Source organism: Thamnophis elegans, chromosome 2 (assembly GCF_009769535.1).
Source record: "Thamnophis elegans isolate rThaEle1 chromosome 2, rThaEle1.pri, whole genome shotgun sequence".
Taxonomy (NCBI): Eukaryota; Metazoa; Chordata; class Lepidosauria; order Squamata; family Colubridae; genus Thamnophis; species Thamnophis elegans.
The window spans coordinates 137,129,671-137,145,658 of record NC_045542.1 but is presented as its reverse complement, the minus strand read 5'-3'; positions in this window follow the sequence as shown (position 1 = coordinate 137,145,658).

Below are 15,988 nucleotides of genomic sequence, written 5' to 3'. Positions count from 1 at the left end.
TTCAGGTAGAAAAATAGCAATCACCTTTGGTGGGGATGTAATAGTGTTCTGTATGCCTTTGGTGTTTAGTCATGCCGGCCACATGACCACAGAGATGCCTTTGGACAGCGCTGGCTCTTTGGCTTTAAAACATGGATGAGCACTGCCCCCTAGAGTTGGGGATGACTTTATCTATTTGTAGAACAATCTCTTTAAACTTAATCTTTGTGATAATACATGCAAGAAGACCGGACCCAAATCTCACTATCCCAGGACACTTTCAATTTCTATGGAACAGTAGAAATGAGCCAATATTAACAACAGGCAAATGCTGTCTATCACTCTGTGTGTATGTGTGTCAGTGAAAATGAAAAAGAAGCCAATTAAGCTACCCAGTGCAAATCATGTTTTAATTACCAGGCTCCATTATGCAGTCTCAACCAGTTTCCAAATATCTAAACGTTTCTGAACAGTGGGACAGTTGGGATTGGCACTTTAATGATATCTTCAATGGTTCCTAAATATACTTTTTCCAAAAATAAAATTGCAGGCATATATACCGAGCTAATGGTAGCACTGTGTGCAATATGCAACCCTGAGCTACTTTGCTGGTTTATTTGTTTTCGAGTTCTTGGTTTTTAGGAAGCACATGAGCCCAATGGGGTTCTTCCATGAAACATTCGCAGACCCCTGACAGAGCTGTGAATTTTGCAAGTCAAAAATCTCTCTCAAATCTGCAAGAGGAATTCGGCAGCATCAGACCCAGACGTAGAGATGCTTCCTTCTCCTGTATCCTCCCTCTGTTCTTGTTATACTTCTCAGTTTATAAAGACAGGTGTGACAGAATGAGTGTGAGTCAGCTCCCAAAGCGAGAAGAACTGTATCCAATTCTAACCTGCTTCTTAGAAACAGTGCTGTTAATAAAGCTAGAAAAAGGGAGAGGGAGGTAATTACCTGATTCCTGCATTGGATATATTCTGCAGCACATTCCCTGGGCACCTGCATGCATCTGATAAACCAGAAATAACAACATGGTGCCGTCTAGACATTTTTGTCTAAAACTCTTCTTATCTGTTCCTCCTGGCAATGTTGATTGGAACTGGCTGGAGCTAAAAGCTCAAGTATCTGAAAACCATCAACTGCTTTTGTCTGTTTAAGTTGCATTTAAGCTTGGTTGTTTTCTTGCAGATGATTCATTACCCAAACTAAACAACATCATCAGTGCTGAAGTTATCTTAGTTTGGTTACCATCACTTAAACATGAGCCAGCAGTGTGTTGCAGCAATCAAAAATGCTAATACAATCTTTGGTGGTATAAACAGTGGCATAGAAACAAAATCACATGAAGTATTACTATCGCTTTACAAAGCCATAGTAAGGCCATACCTGGAATACTACATCCAGTTTTGGTCACCATGTTAGAAAAAAGATGTTGAGACTTTGGAAAAAGTTCAAAGAAGAGCAACTAAGATGATTAAAGGCCTGGAGACAAAAACATATGAAGAATGCTTACAAGAATTGGGAAAGAAGATGTGACATGACAGCAGTATTCCAGTATTTGAGGGGCTGCCACAAAGAAGAGGGGGTCAACTTATTTTCCAAAGCACCAGAAGGCAAGGCAAGAAACAATGGATGGAAACTAATCAAGGAGAGAAGCAACCTGGGATTAATGAGAAACTTCCTAACAGGACAATTAACCAGTGGAACAACTTGCCTTCAAAAGTTATAGGGGCTTCATCACTGGAGGCTTTTAAGAAAAGACTGGACAGCCACCTATCTGAAATGGTCTCCTGCTTAAGCAGCAGATTGGACTAGAAGACCTCCAAGGTCCTTTCCAGCTCTGTTGTGATTGAATAACTCTGAGCTACAAATATTCTCTTCTAACAGTTAAGTTGCATTTGACAGTTTTCTCTACTTTCTCAAGTAGAATCACAGCTTGGTATGTCCCATGTTACTGTGACACAACAACATGGTACTATATTTAGTCAAAAGCACCATATGGGGAATATTCACCTGAAGAGGCAAAAGTGACTTTTATACATTAAAAGAAACAAAGCACAGTCCAACCCTAACCAGGGGTGAAATTCAGCAGGTTCTGACGGGTTCTGGAGAACCAGTAGTGGAAATTTTGAGTAATTTGGAGAACAGGCAAATACCATCTCTGACTGACCCCAAAGTGGGGCAGGAATGGAGATTTTGCAATATCTTTCCCCTAGGAGTGGAGTGGGAATGAGGATTTTGCAGTATCCTTCCCTTGCCATGCCCACTAAGTGACATCCACAGAACCGGTAGTAAAAAAAATTGAATTTCATCATTGGAGAAAGTAATAAAATGTCAGCCCATAATGGAATCGACTTGATTGCTCCTGGTATTTCTGTATTAAAATTGTTTTTCTACCTAAAAAAACTGTTGATGCATTTTCAATTATTCACATTCCCAGGACTGACCTTTTCTCAGGACAAAATGCCAATAAGCCACATGTACGTGTTCAGTTTTTGTCCTGAAATAGATATATAGCGTCGTGTCTTGCTTTTCTTTGCTAAATAAATGCTAATCTAGCTTACTCTTCCTTCTGCATCTTCTTGACCATCTCTACCCCCCGGAGACAATTTGGAACATAAGTGGGATGATACGAGGGGATGCAAATAATAACTGAACATCAAGCTGAACTGGACAGCTCGGTTCAAAAAAATAAGAAAACTGTTCACCATGCGTTACATCCCCATAGTGATATTGATTACACCCGCCCCACGGAAATGATGACAGAGATTTACTTCGAGTCAAACAAAATGTCAAAGAAGAAAAGCACGTATGGTATGATTATGTAAAAGACAGCCAAGAACAAGCATTGATGCAAGTTGAAAATAGGAACTTACTGAATTGTACAGGAAATAAAAAGTGATTATCAAAATAATGCTGTCAAAGCACAAACAGAATGCTGGCAAGAAAAAGCATTACGTGGCCACATTTAGTGGCTTTGCCTATTTTACTCCCCCCCCCTTCAGAAGGTATGAAAGAGTCTTAAAATGCTGATACAGACCTTAAGGCATGTCATTGTTTTTGTTTTTTGGTTTAAGGCTAGACTAAGGAAATATTATTCAACAATCAAGGTATGTGGTTCACTCTATTATACGCTGGGGATTCTGCAAGAAATTGAGAGATCTGTATTCCCGCTCGTTTATTTTTAAAATAATTTGGTAACACATTTTTTTTCATTGTATAGATTATCTGTCTAAGAGGGGGAAACCGCAGCAGTCTTGTTAACTGTGCAACTTCCAAATCTTCCCCTCTTCCTCCTATTCCTCCATTTTCCTTAAACAGGACATCTTAGAAAGGAGTGGATGAATTCAGCAAAATTTTTCTATGTGTCTGGGTGTGCATGTGTGTGTGTTGTGTGTGTGTGTGTGTGTGTTCCTTTCAAATAAAAACCAAACCTTTCCATTTAGCTGTTCAGAACATTATTTCCCACGGCACACCTCACTGTAGCTCCAGCCTAGCTGAAATTAAATCCGAGAAGTTTCATTGATATCCATTTCATTTCATTTATGTGGGAAGGTAATCCCTTTTTGTGAGTTGTTTTAATGCTAATCAGTCTGAAACCCAAAGTGTAGCATTGCAGAACTCTGTTTATGAATCTTCTGCCACACACAAGAGCGTTTCACTGGCAGCTGTTTCACTGGTATTGTGGCATCTTGCTGGACGCTTATCTTATAAATAGAATGAATGTAAAACTTTTCACTCTCTAGGTTTTTCTTTAAAAAGGTTATATATACAATAAGGTATTGGTGGAAAGATAATTCAATCAGAAAAGTAATCATCTATCTATCTATCTATCTATCTATCTATCTATCTATCTATCTATCTCTCTTCCATCCATCCATCCATCCATCCATCCATCCATCCATCCATCTATCATCTATTTATCCCACTTGTATAACAAAAAGGGAATTAAAAAAAGAAATTCTTGCTGTTTGTAGCATTAAAGTGGCCCTCTAGTTCTACCACTTCTAGAGAAGAATGCTTAATCAAGGAAACTTCATGAATTTACCCAACGAGAATGCTAACTTTCAAGTTATGGAATTTTACTTGTTTGCTGAAGAACTACACAGTTTAAATACATCTATTGCAATTAAATTCAGCATGGATGCAGTGCTGACAGCCTGGTCCAATGATTGGTGGCTACCTTACAGAAATAAATAACTGTTGATACAGATGATAAGAGGCATCAAACATAGAATCACAGAGCTAGAATGGACCCTGGAGGTCTTCTATTCCAACCCACTGCCCAAGGCAGCAGACCTTATAATATTCCAGAACAATGATTATCCAATCTTTTCTTGGAGACCTCTGGTGATGGAGCACCTACAACTCAGAGAGACAACCTGTTCTATTGATTCGTCATTCTCACTGTCAGGAAAATTCCTTCTTATTTCCAGGTTGGCTCTCTCCTGACCAGCTTCCATCCATTGCTTCTTCAGGTGTTATGGAAAATAAATTGATAAATTGATGCCCTCATGACACAAGGACAATTTCCCCCCCAAATGCCATCACTCTGCTTAACAACTAATTCCCACAACACTGTCAATAATTTACCAAGAATGTATTATTATTATTATTCTCTTCCTTCCTAGTATCTATCTCTCCCCACTTATTACTATAACCATGTTGCTTGTATCTTTCAATTTATATTGTTTTTATTGTTTCCTAGTATGATTTGATAGCTTTTTAGTAACCTTATCACCAAGTGTTGTATCTTGGATACAAGTGAGTAAGGTTCTACATTTAGGCAAGAAAAATGAAATGCACAGGTACAATATAGGTGGTACCTTGCTCAATAGTAGTAACTGTGAGATGGATCTTGGAGTCCTAGTGGACAACCATTTAAATATGAGCCAGCAGTGTGCAGCGGCTGCCAAAAAAGCCAACACAATTCTAGGCTACATAAACAGAGGGATAGAAACAAGATGACGTGAAATGTTAATGCCACTTTATAATGCCTTGGTAAGGCCACACTTGAAATATTGCACTCAGTTTTGGTCGCCACGATGTAGAAAAGATGTGGAGACTCTTGACAGAGTGCAGAGAAGAGCAACAAAGATGATTAGGGGACTGGAGACTAAAACATATGAAGAACGGTTGCAGGAAATGGGTATGTCTAGTTTAATGAAAAGAAGGACTAGCGGAGACATGATAGCAGTGTTCCAATATCTCAGGGGTTGCCATAAAGAAGAGGGAGTCAAACTATTCTCCAAGGCACTTGAGGGTAGGACAAGAAGCAATGGGTGGAAACTAATCAAGGAGAGAAGCAACTTAGAACTGAGGAGAAATTTCCTGACAGTTAGAACAATTAATCAGTGGAACAGCTTGCCTCCAGAAGTTGTGAATGTCCCAACACTGGAAGTCTTTAAGAAGATGTTGGATAGCCATTTGTCTGAAACAGTATAGGGTTTCCTGCCTAGGCGGGGGGTTGGACTAGAAGACCTCCAAGGTCCCTTCCAACTCTGCTATTGTATTGTATTGTATCTTTTTATTCTTGATGAATGCATTTTTATTCTCATTATGTATACTGAGAGCATATGCACCAAAGACAAATTCTTTATGTGTCCAATCACATTTGGCCAAAGAATTCTATTCTATTCCATTCCATTCCATTCAAGCATCAGAAGACAACTATCATGTTTACTCATGCAAACAATGTATTCTAACATTAGAGGTTTCAAACTGCAGAAGTCCTTAGATCTCTCTTCCATTAACTTGGAAGGAAATAAATATTTTCCCCATCTTTCCAGTCTGCAAAAAATTCCCTGTATGCTGGGCAGGGGTCACTAACAATATGGCCTAACAATATGGCCTGGGGAACTATTTCCTGCCTGATCAGAGTACAAAATTAGCTTGGAGGAACTGAACTACTGGTCTCCCACTGACCTGCCTTTTTTTTTTTTTTGCCATAAGCTGACCATCCTGACTAATGTTTTGGGGTTGGGTTTTTTTTCCTGAGAACCAGGCTGCTGGATTTTGAGGACAAAAAAAGAAGCAGGGTGGATTTGATTCAAATCAAGTTGAGCAGTAAAAAGGCTTGATTTAAATGGACTTGATTTAAACCGTAATTTTTAAAGAGCAACTGTCATCTCTGTCCCACAGCAGCTCCTCCTCTGACCCGCTGTTGACTCACCGACAGTCCCAATATTGCAGAAAATACAGCCTCATGCTACCTAACTAAGCTCCATTTCATGCTGAATAAGCTAAATTATTAATGTATCTTAAACAGAAAACTATTTTTTACATTTTTACTCAAAAAGCATTTTATTAAAATAAATTTGATAAAATTCAAAAAAATCTGATTTAAATAAAAAATCTGATTTAAATTTTAAAAATCCATTTTAATTTTTTTCCCAAAAAAACCATCGATTTTTATCCACCCTGAACACAAGTGTGAATTCAATGATTTACAAAAGCCCTAGTCCCTTTCCAATGATTTTGCTTTACAGAGCCTGATTTTCTTCAACTTTGAGCAGAATCACTTAGTGGTAGGGTTGAGTAAGTGAGTAGGTTTTTCTTAGCAACCCAGTTTAAAATTGCTGGTTTCTTGGTAATTGATGGAAAGGTGGAAGATACTTATCCAGATGTTCGCATACCCATTTAGGCTGCAAGCCAGATGCACTTTTATAAAAATACAGCCAATGCAACATAGTGGGACCTATTTCCAATATACTATGATTGCATTGTTAAAAGAAAACTTTAATCAACAAAGGAAAACAAGGAAGGGTTTTTTTTTTAGTGAAGGTGTTAAGATCTTAAACCTGAACAAAAGGTTTGAAAAGGTTTCAAAGGTTGAAAACCTTTTGTGGTTTGAAACGACCTCAGGTTTCTTGAATGAAAATGCAGTTAGCTTTTGAAGTTAATTTAATCCCCTTCCCATTTAAGAAACTGCTTTGCACCATCGCCTAAAGCACGCTTTATAATTAGAAAATTGGTTACTAATTGTGCCTTTAAGCTTTATTAAAGGAACCTTGCTTTTAACGATGTCCATAAAATTCATACGAAGTGTGTTGGACCTAAGATAGCAAAAAGAAAGAAGCAAAATTAGGTTGCCTAAGCTTTTCGGCTTTCATTCTTGATTTTAGACATATTACTGTTATTCATGTCTTAGCAATAAATTGCTTCCCAATAAATTTGTACCTGGCTTTCATATACAACCATAACAAGTAGAGCCTTAAGCAGAACAACAGTGCAAACTGTTGTTTGCACTGTTAAGGGGGCAAAGGCAGCTCTGCCAGTGGTTCCCCACCCACAATCTTGTCCATATTTTTGACTATATAGGTAGTCTTTGACTAACAACCACAGACTAGCCCTGAAATTTTCATTGCTAAGCAAGACAGCTGTTATTTGAGCTTTGCCCCCCTTTTTACAACCTTTCTTGCAACAGGGGTTAAGTGAATCCCTGCCATTGTTCACTTAGTAATATAATTGTTAAGTGAATCTGGTTTCCCCATTGACTTTGCATGTCAGAAAGTCTCAAAGGGGAACCACATGACCCTGGGGAGACTGCAAGTGTCATAAATAAATAAATCCCAGTTGACAAGCATCTGAATTTTGGGGAAGCTGCAACGTGAAAAATGATCCTAAGTCACTTTTTTCAGTGCCATTGCAACTTTGAATGGCCACTAAAGGAATGGTTGTAAGTAGAGGACTCTCTGTATAAGAAATCCATTTAATTGCTGCCAAATAAGACTCTTTTAAATATCCCCCCCCAAAAAATATTTTTATTCTCTTACCTACCATTGTGAGTATACATTCACATAATTGTTATTCTTCTTTACATTTGTCATTCTTACACATTTGTTATTCCATTTAATAGGTTATATTATAGAGTTTGGGTTGCTTTATTTAACATCCCTTCCGCCTGTTGTAACACCACCTTATTTTCCCTTTCTTTTCTCCCTCCCTTCTCTACTTTCTTCCTTCCTCCTCTCCTTCCCCACCCTTCTTCCCTTACCTTTCTCCTACTCCTTCTCTTCCTCTCCCTTCCACCCTCCTCTTCTTACCTCCTCTTAGACTCTTTTAAATATTAATGTATTACTGCCAATTGCCTATTGTCATCTACAACTGGATGCTTTGACTGTAATAAACTTTCATACATTCAACTATTTTTATGATGCTCTGATTAGGAAATCTGATGTAGGAGAAATTTCCTAATGGTTAGAACGATTAATCAGCAGAACCGCCTGCCTCCAGAAGTTGTGGGTATTCCAAAACTGGAAATTTTAAAGAAGAAATTGGACAGTTAGTGGTCTGAAACAGTATAGGGTTTCCTGCTTGAGCAGAGGGGTTGGACTAGAAGACCTCCAAGGTCCTTTCCAACTCTGTTATTCTGTTATTTTGACTGTTTTATATGCAAAAGTGGGATATACATAAATCTGAATACGGTCTATGGAGATTCTCAGTCATCCAGGTCATGGTTGTCCCAAAGTTGCTTTTTCAAGAGGCAACTTTCTTGTTTTTTCTTTGAAGACATTTCGCTTCTCATCCAAGAAACTTCTTCAGCTCTATAATGTAGGTTACAATATATGTGTACTAATGTCTAGGTTATCTGTAATGTCAGTTATAGTCTTTTCCCGACACGAGAAACATAAGAACTACTTTATACTACATCAGTATTGTTGCAAATTGGCAACGTTACTTCATGTCTTCAGAGAAGAATTTTTTTCAGACCTGACAAGCCCCGAAGCTGTACCTTTTGTTTGCAGTGCAGACACTCTACAACTGCCCAATCACTCTAACAGCTTTGAACCCAGAGAGATTCAATTGTATTGCCTATATGATCTAACATATCAAGGGAACAACGTCCTGAAAATCTGGCCTGAGGAATTTCAGAAGCGGTCAGAGATCTAAAGAGGATTGGCTATCAAAATGTCAACATGTAAAGGATGCTTGTTGAGACCAGTAATAAAAAAAAAACCTGCCTTCCCTTGATAATGTTTTCCCTTCTCAAAGCCTGTCAGATGAAGGTTGATGGATCTGGAATCTAGCATACAAATGTCAACTTGGGAAATAGGCCCAGTTACCATTATACTTTCCTGAACTTCTGGAAAGGTCAGCCAGCAAACAAAGTCAAAGGATGCTTGTTACACATTGCACTTCTTGTAGTTACTGTGAATAACAATTGAAGGGTGGTAGGGGGTTTTCCTTTAATCACTTTGCTGATACAATCGTGTGCCTACAAAGGCCAGTGTACTCTCAAACTCCACCCTGCTGACCTTATGTTGGAGAGAAATATCCTTATTTAATCCACAGTGGGAGAGGTTAAACACAGTCTTGAAGACATTTAACCAGTATAACACCTGTATATTACCCACCTACTAAATGAGTTCTATACTTCAATTTTAGAACCATTTTATACTGTCACACAAAAAAAAAATATCTTGCCAATATATTGAGTGGGTAGTTAGGTGGCCACATGTATTCCGACACAGCAGTATACCGCTGCTATACTATACAGGGGGGATATTACTGGCATAATAATAGCACTAATGCTATGAATAATAAAAGAAATAAGAACAGATGTATAATTTTTTTAAAAATAGTAAAGTCTAGCCTAGGGATGTGGTCGCTCAGTGGCTAAGATACTGAGCTTGTTGATTAGAAAGGTCGGCAGTTTGGCAGTTCGAAACCTAGTGCTGCATAACGGAGTGAGCTCCTGTTACTTGTCCCAGCTAACCTAGCAGTTTGAAAGCATGTAAAAATGCAAGTACAAAAATAGGAGCCACCTTTGGTGGGAAGGTAACAGTGTTACGTGCGCCTTCGGCATTTAGTCATGCCGGCCACATGACCACGGAGACATGCACTGGCTCTTCGGCTTTGAAACAGAGATAAGCACCGCCCCCTAGAGTCGGGAACAGCTAACATATACGTGCGAGGGGAACCGTTATCCTTACCTTAAAACCTAGCCTAGAACTCTCCACTCACTTGGTTCAATCCAACCCTTCGCGAGAGTGTAATTTGTAGGTTTAATTCTATAAATGACAGAATTTAAACTAATAAAATGTGTTTTTGCTTTCAAACTCTCACAAAAGCTCCTTTTTATCTGGATGGTAAGTAGTCCTCGACTTACAATCACAATCGAGCCCCAGATTCTACTGCTAAAGAAGGCAATTGTTAAATGAGTCATGCCCCATTTTTCGATTCTTCTTTTTGCCATGGCTGTTGAGCCTAAGGTTTGTTCCCATGGCTGTTGGAGGTGTGACAATGGTCGCAAGTGTCCTAAGTCGGAATGTTGGAATGTTTATTTAATTTGTTTGCCGCCCCACTCCCGAGGGACTCGGGGTGGCTAACAACCAAAGGGGGGGGAAGGGGGTACAAATAAGACAAAAGACAAACAGAGTAAAAAACAACAACAGTCACATCATTTCAAGTGGGGCTGGAAATCCATCAGCCCCAGGCCTGCCGGAACAACCAGGTCTTCGTTGCTTTGTGGAAAGCCTGGAGAGTGATGAGGATCCAGATCTCCACGGGGAGATCATTCCAGAGGGCCGGAGCAGCCACAGAGAAGGCCCTCCCCCGGGGATTTGCCAGTTGGCACTGGCTGGCAGATGGGATTCGGAGGAGGCCTAGTCTGTGGGATCTAATCGGTCTTAGGGAGGTAATTGGCAGGAGGCAGTCTCTCAAGTACCCAGGTCCGATACCATGTAGGGCTTTAAAAGTAACGACTAGCACCTTGAAGCGCGTCCGGAGCTCAATAGGCAGCCAGTGCAGCTCGCGGAGGATAGGTGTAATGTGGGTGTACTGAGGTGCACCCACAATTGCTCGCGCGCCTGCATTCTGGACAAGCTGAAGTCTCCGAATACTCTTCAAGGGAAGCACCATGTAGAGTGCATTACAGTAGTCCAGTCTTGAGGTCACAAGGGCGTGAGTGACTATTCGAAGGGCCTCCCGGTCCAGGTAGGGTTACAATTGGTGCACCAGGCGAACCTGGGCAAATGCCCCCCCTGGTCACAGCCAACAAATGATGTTCTAACATCAGCTGTGGGTCTAGGAGGACTCCCAAATTGCGAACCCTTTCTGAGGGGTGTATAATTTCACCCCCCAGCCTGAGAGATGGAGTACATAGCCAATCTTTGGGAGGGAGCAATAGCCACTCAAAAAGTCGGCTTTTTTCAGTGCTGTGGTAACTTTGAACGGTCATTAAGCAAACAGTTGTACATGGAGGACTACTTGTATAATATTCTGGAACTTACTTGACATGGCTCACTGAGTTAAACAGGGATGGAGGTTTGAATTCTGTGACTTTTCTGCCTGGGCGGCTCAGTTCCTTTCTCTGTCTCATCCACATAACAAGAGGATTTGCCTGCAGAGAATTATAGCTCCCATAAGGCCAAGGTAAAGAATGTCATTTTTCAACCTGAGTTATAATTTTGAAAGGATCCTGTGGGCTGCCTACTCATGGTGGTGGGTCCAAATCTGAACAGGAAGGGTCAAGTCAAAGGGAGCATCCCCAGAGAGCAGCTATAGTTCTCTTTTCTTTCAAAAGTTTTGGAGTAAGCCGTTTCACTCACAGCAATACTAGTCCTGTGACTGTGTCTCTTTACAGCACAAGAAACAGCTCAAATCAGAGTGCTTTGCTGATTGGGAAGTAGGAGCGGCAGAGGTAGAAGACCTGGCTCACATCCTATTTGATTGCTGCCTCTATAAGAGGCACCTTGGTCTATAAACCAAATGAATAGCCCATTGGGATCCCCATATTAAAACTACTTATGTGTGCCAGAATCTGAAAATAACATTTAACACAGCATGGTACTTAAACAAAATGGCTGAGATCGGCATATGTGGGGCTGTTTGGGGTAGATTGTAGGGGTGAAACCGAAATACAATTTTATCACATTTTATTTATCTATATATTAAATTAATGTATTTTATTCCAATTTCATTTTAAACTGTATTTTATCCAATTCCATTTTGAATCATTTTTATCAGATTTTGGTAATAATTTGTGTCTGGAATTCTGTATTTTGATATGGCCCAAGAACTAATCAATAAAGTGAAATAAGAGAAGTAAGGATGTAGTATCAGAGTAAGCGCCCATCATTATGGGGTGAAAACTTGTTTTAGGGAATTCTTGCATGTCCATGTAAGTTAGAGATGCATAGGACCAAAGGAACCTGTAGAGGGAAATGACTTTTATTGGCTATTTGATTGATTATTATATACCTGAGCTGTCAAACACAATAGACCAGATCCACGTATGAAGGTCTGATTTATTGCTACTTATGCTTTTGCACAGGAATATTCTCAACTAACAGTTACCACCTGTTAGGAATTAGATAAAGGGATGCAGTGGCTCAGTGGATTAAACGTTGAGCTTGTCAATCAGAAAGGTCGGCAGTTCGGTGGTTCGAATCCCTACTGCTGTGTAATGGAGTGAACTCCCATTACTTGTCCCAGCTTCTGCCAACCTAGCAGTTCAAAAGCATGTAAAAATGCAAGTAGAAATATAGGAACCATCTCTGGTGGGAAGGAACAGTGTTCTATGCACCTTTGGCATTTAGTCATGCCAGCCACATGACCATGGAGATGTCTTCGGACAGCGCTGACTCTTCAGCTTTAAAACGGAGATGAGCACCACCCTATAGGGAACGGGAACGACTAGCATGCATGTGCAAGGAGAACTTTTACCTTTTCCTTTAGGAATTAGATATAGGTCAAGGGGAGAATTGGACTTAGTTCGCATGCAACTATGTAGAGATTCTAGGCTGATTCCTCTTTTAATTCCACCCTCAGGTTCTTCCCCGCCTTCTCCTACTATACAGACAAGATAATGAGGTCATCTACCTGAGTGGGCAATCAGTTGGGTTTGCTGGCCTCAAGTACAAATCTTTTGTGTGTAGTCTTGCAGACAGGATGCTATTCAAAAACTCGGATGCAGTCAAGAAACTCAGCTTGCACAATGCTGCTATTATAAGGCAGCAGAACATTATGTAGTATGGACACTTTCTGTTCCTATGGTGCCGTAACAATGCATTGTTATGTGATAAAATAACACTGTTGAATTGTTAGATTATAACACAGGATTTATTTTGTCAATTAAAATCCTACCCATCAGTTTAAATGGGTTTGCAGAAAACAATTAAGTAACACCAGAGGAGGGGAACATCAGCCTCTATATAACAATTAAAAGAGATGAAAAAGTATTTAAAGCCCCACACTGTAATTCAACTAGTGGCAAACTTAAAATAGCCAACTAAACTAAATAAGCCAACTTTGTCAGGATTAGAGTCAGATCTAAGGAATGTTAAACAAAGAACATTATTTGTTTAGCAACCATGAGTTGCTAAATGAGCCATAGTTGCTGAGATTCAGCTGTTACATTTATAAACCCACAATGATTAAGTTCAGACAACATGCAGTAAAAAACCAAAGAAACTCAACCAGGAATTTGCAAAAAGTTCTAAAATTTAATGAAGCCAATCACTGTAAACCAAGTTAAATTGACTGTTCCAAAATTAAGCAGTCTCCAAATAATGGTGCTTCTAGTCAGTGTTATCTGTTCCATTGGTACAAACTCAGTATATTTTCCCTCTAGTCATTATATTTAAACTAAAGATGGAACTCTATGTTTTTGTACTGATCTATATCCTTAAGTTTCACTGGGCAGCCATGAGATGGCCTCAAAAAGACACAGAACATTCTATCGTTTTGCTGCCATCTATTGTAGATGCAAACTGGATCTGACCAGGTGTTTGTAGCCCAGATCTCCTAGTAATCCTCTTATCATGGCTATGATCTCAAAACAAGGCAAAGACAAGATTCTCAGAAGTATATGCAAAGAAGACGACAAACATTTGCGCACAGCTGCACCCACTCTCACACCTGGTGACGACATTAGAAGTTTAGCATTACCTTCTTACAGGCATCATTTCAGTGGCATAATCAAACCAGCTCTGGTGTTTTGTAAAATAATCTGCACTTAGTAAATACAGGTAGTCCTCAATTTACGACCACAATTGAGCCCAATGCTTCTGTTGCTCAGGGAAATTTTTTTTACAACTTTTCTGGCCACATTTGTTCATTTGAATCACTGCAGTTCTTAAATGGGTAACACGGTTACTGCTAACTTTGACTTTGCTTCTCAGATGGTTCCAAAAGGGGATCACATAACCCCAGGACACTGCAGCAATCATAAACATGAGTCAGCTGGCAAGCATCCAAATGTAAATCACATGACCCTGGGGGATGCTGCAAGAACCCAAAGTGTGAAAAATGGTCCTGAGTCACATTTTTCATTGCCGTTGTAATTTCGAATGGTCACTAAGTGAACTGCTATAAGTTGAGGACTATCTGTACAGTTTAGATCAGAGGTCCCCAATCCCCAATCTGTGGACTGGCACCAGGCTGCGGCATGCCGGAAACTGGGCCACGCAAACAAGCAAAGCCCCATCTGTGGGATGCAGGCAGCATGTGAAACCAAGCCCCTCCCTCTGTGGAGCCACCTCTCTCCAGGGAACTGGTCCCTGGTGCCCAAAAAGTTGGAGGGGGTGCACTGGTTTAGATGGTGCCCCTGAAATCTCTGTTGCCCAACTACAAAAGGCAAGGCAAAAAGATAAGCATCACTTTCATTTAGGGCAGGTGTGCCAAACTCAATGTCTGTGGGCAAGATCCAACCCACAGGGTGTTTAGATGTGGCCCACGGGGCCACCCTGCAAACAGCGGGTGGTGCCTCTGCAAGTGAAAATGGACTCCCAATCTCCGTTTTTGGCTGGGACGTACTCCTACAGCCCTCTGCCAATGAAAATGGAGCTTGGGAGGAGCTTGGGAGGAGCTTGGGAGGGTGGCCCCCCGAAGCTCCATTTTTGCTGGCAGGGGGTTGCAGGAGGCAGTCCTAGCTGAAAACAGAGATTGGGAGCCCATTTTCACTTGCAGTGGCACCACAGGCCGAGGTGGCGCAGTGGTTAAATGCAGCACTGCAGGCTACTTCAGCTGACTGCAGTTCTGCAGTTCGGCTGTTCAAATCTCACCGGCTCAGGGTTGACTCATCCTTCCATCCTTCCGAGGTGGGTAAAATGAGGACCCGGATTGTTGTTGGGGGCAATATGCTGACTCTGTAAACCACTTAGAGAGGGCTGAAAGCCCTATGAAGCGGTATATAAGTCTAACTGCTATTGCTATTAACTGGCAGAGAAACGGGCCACCACAGGCGTCCCTGAGTGATGTCAAACTGGCCACACCCACCCTGGCCACCCCAGCCCAGTGCCCCGAGGTCAAACGCAACCCTGATGTGGCCCTCAATGAAATCGAGTTTGACAGCCCTGATTTAGGGAATGTATGTGAGATAAAAGTACTGGTAGTCCTTGACTTATGATCACAACGGAGGTCATAACTTCTGTTGCTAAATGTTGTGGTTGTTAACAGAGTCGTACCCAATAGCAAACTTTTTTTTGCTGTGGTCGGTAAGCGAATCCAGCTTCCCCAACTGACTTTGCCTCTTGGAAGCCCCCCTGGGAAGGTTACAAACCACACAGAGAAAGAGTGGGGGAGAGGGAGGGAGAGAGGGTGGGAGAGAGGGAGGGGGAGAGAGAGAGGGAGAGGGGGGGAGAGAGAGATGGTGCAAACTTCACCAATTCTTGCCAGTTGCCAAGCACCTGAATATTTTTTTTATCACATCACTATAGGGATACTGTGATGGTTGTAAACGTGAGGACCTGTCATAAGTCACTTTCTTCAAGGTCATTGAAACTTTTTAACTGTCATTAAATGAATGATTGTAAGTCCAGAAATGCCTGTTGACATTTCCATTACCTCCCCCTACCCCCAAGCAACTGGTTAGCCAAAAGGACAAAGCTGACTTGATTACATAGTTAAACCAGGATACCTGCTGCTAAAAGATGGCCCCATTTGCCACTAAACAGCTAAAGTTGTTTTGCTGAGCAGGTATGTCAATCTGTCAGTGTAAACTTTCAAAAGCAATTGCCCATTTAGCGAGGCTATTTTTAGACCTGCATTCTTAATATCTACCAAT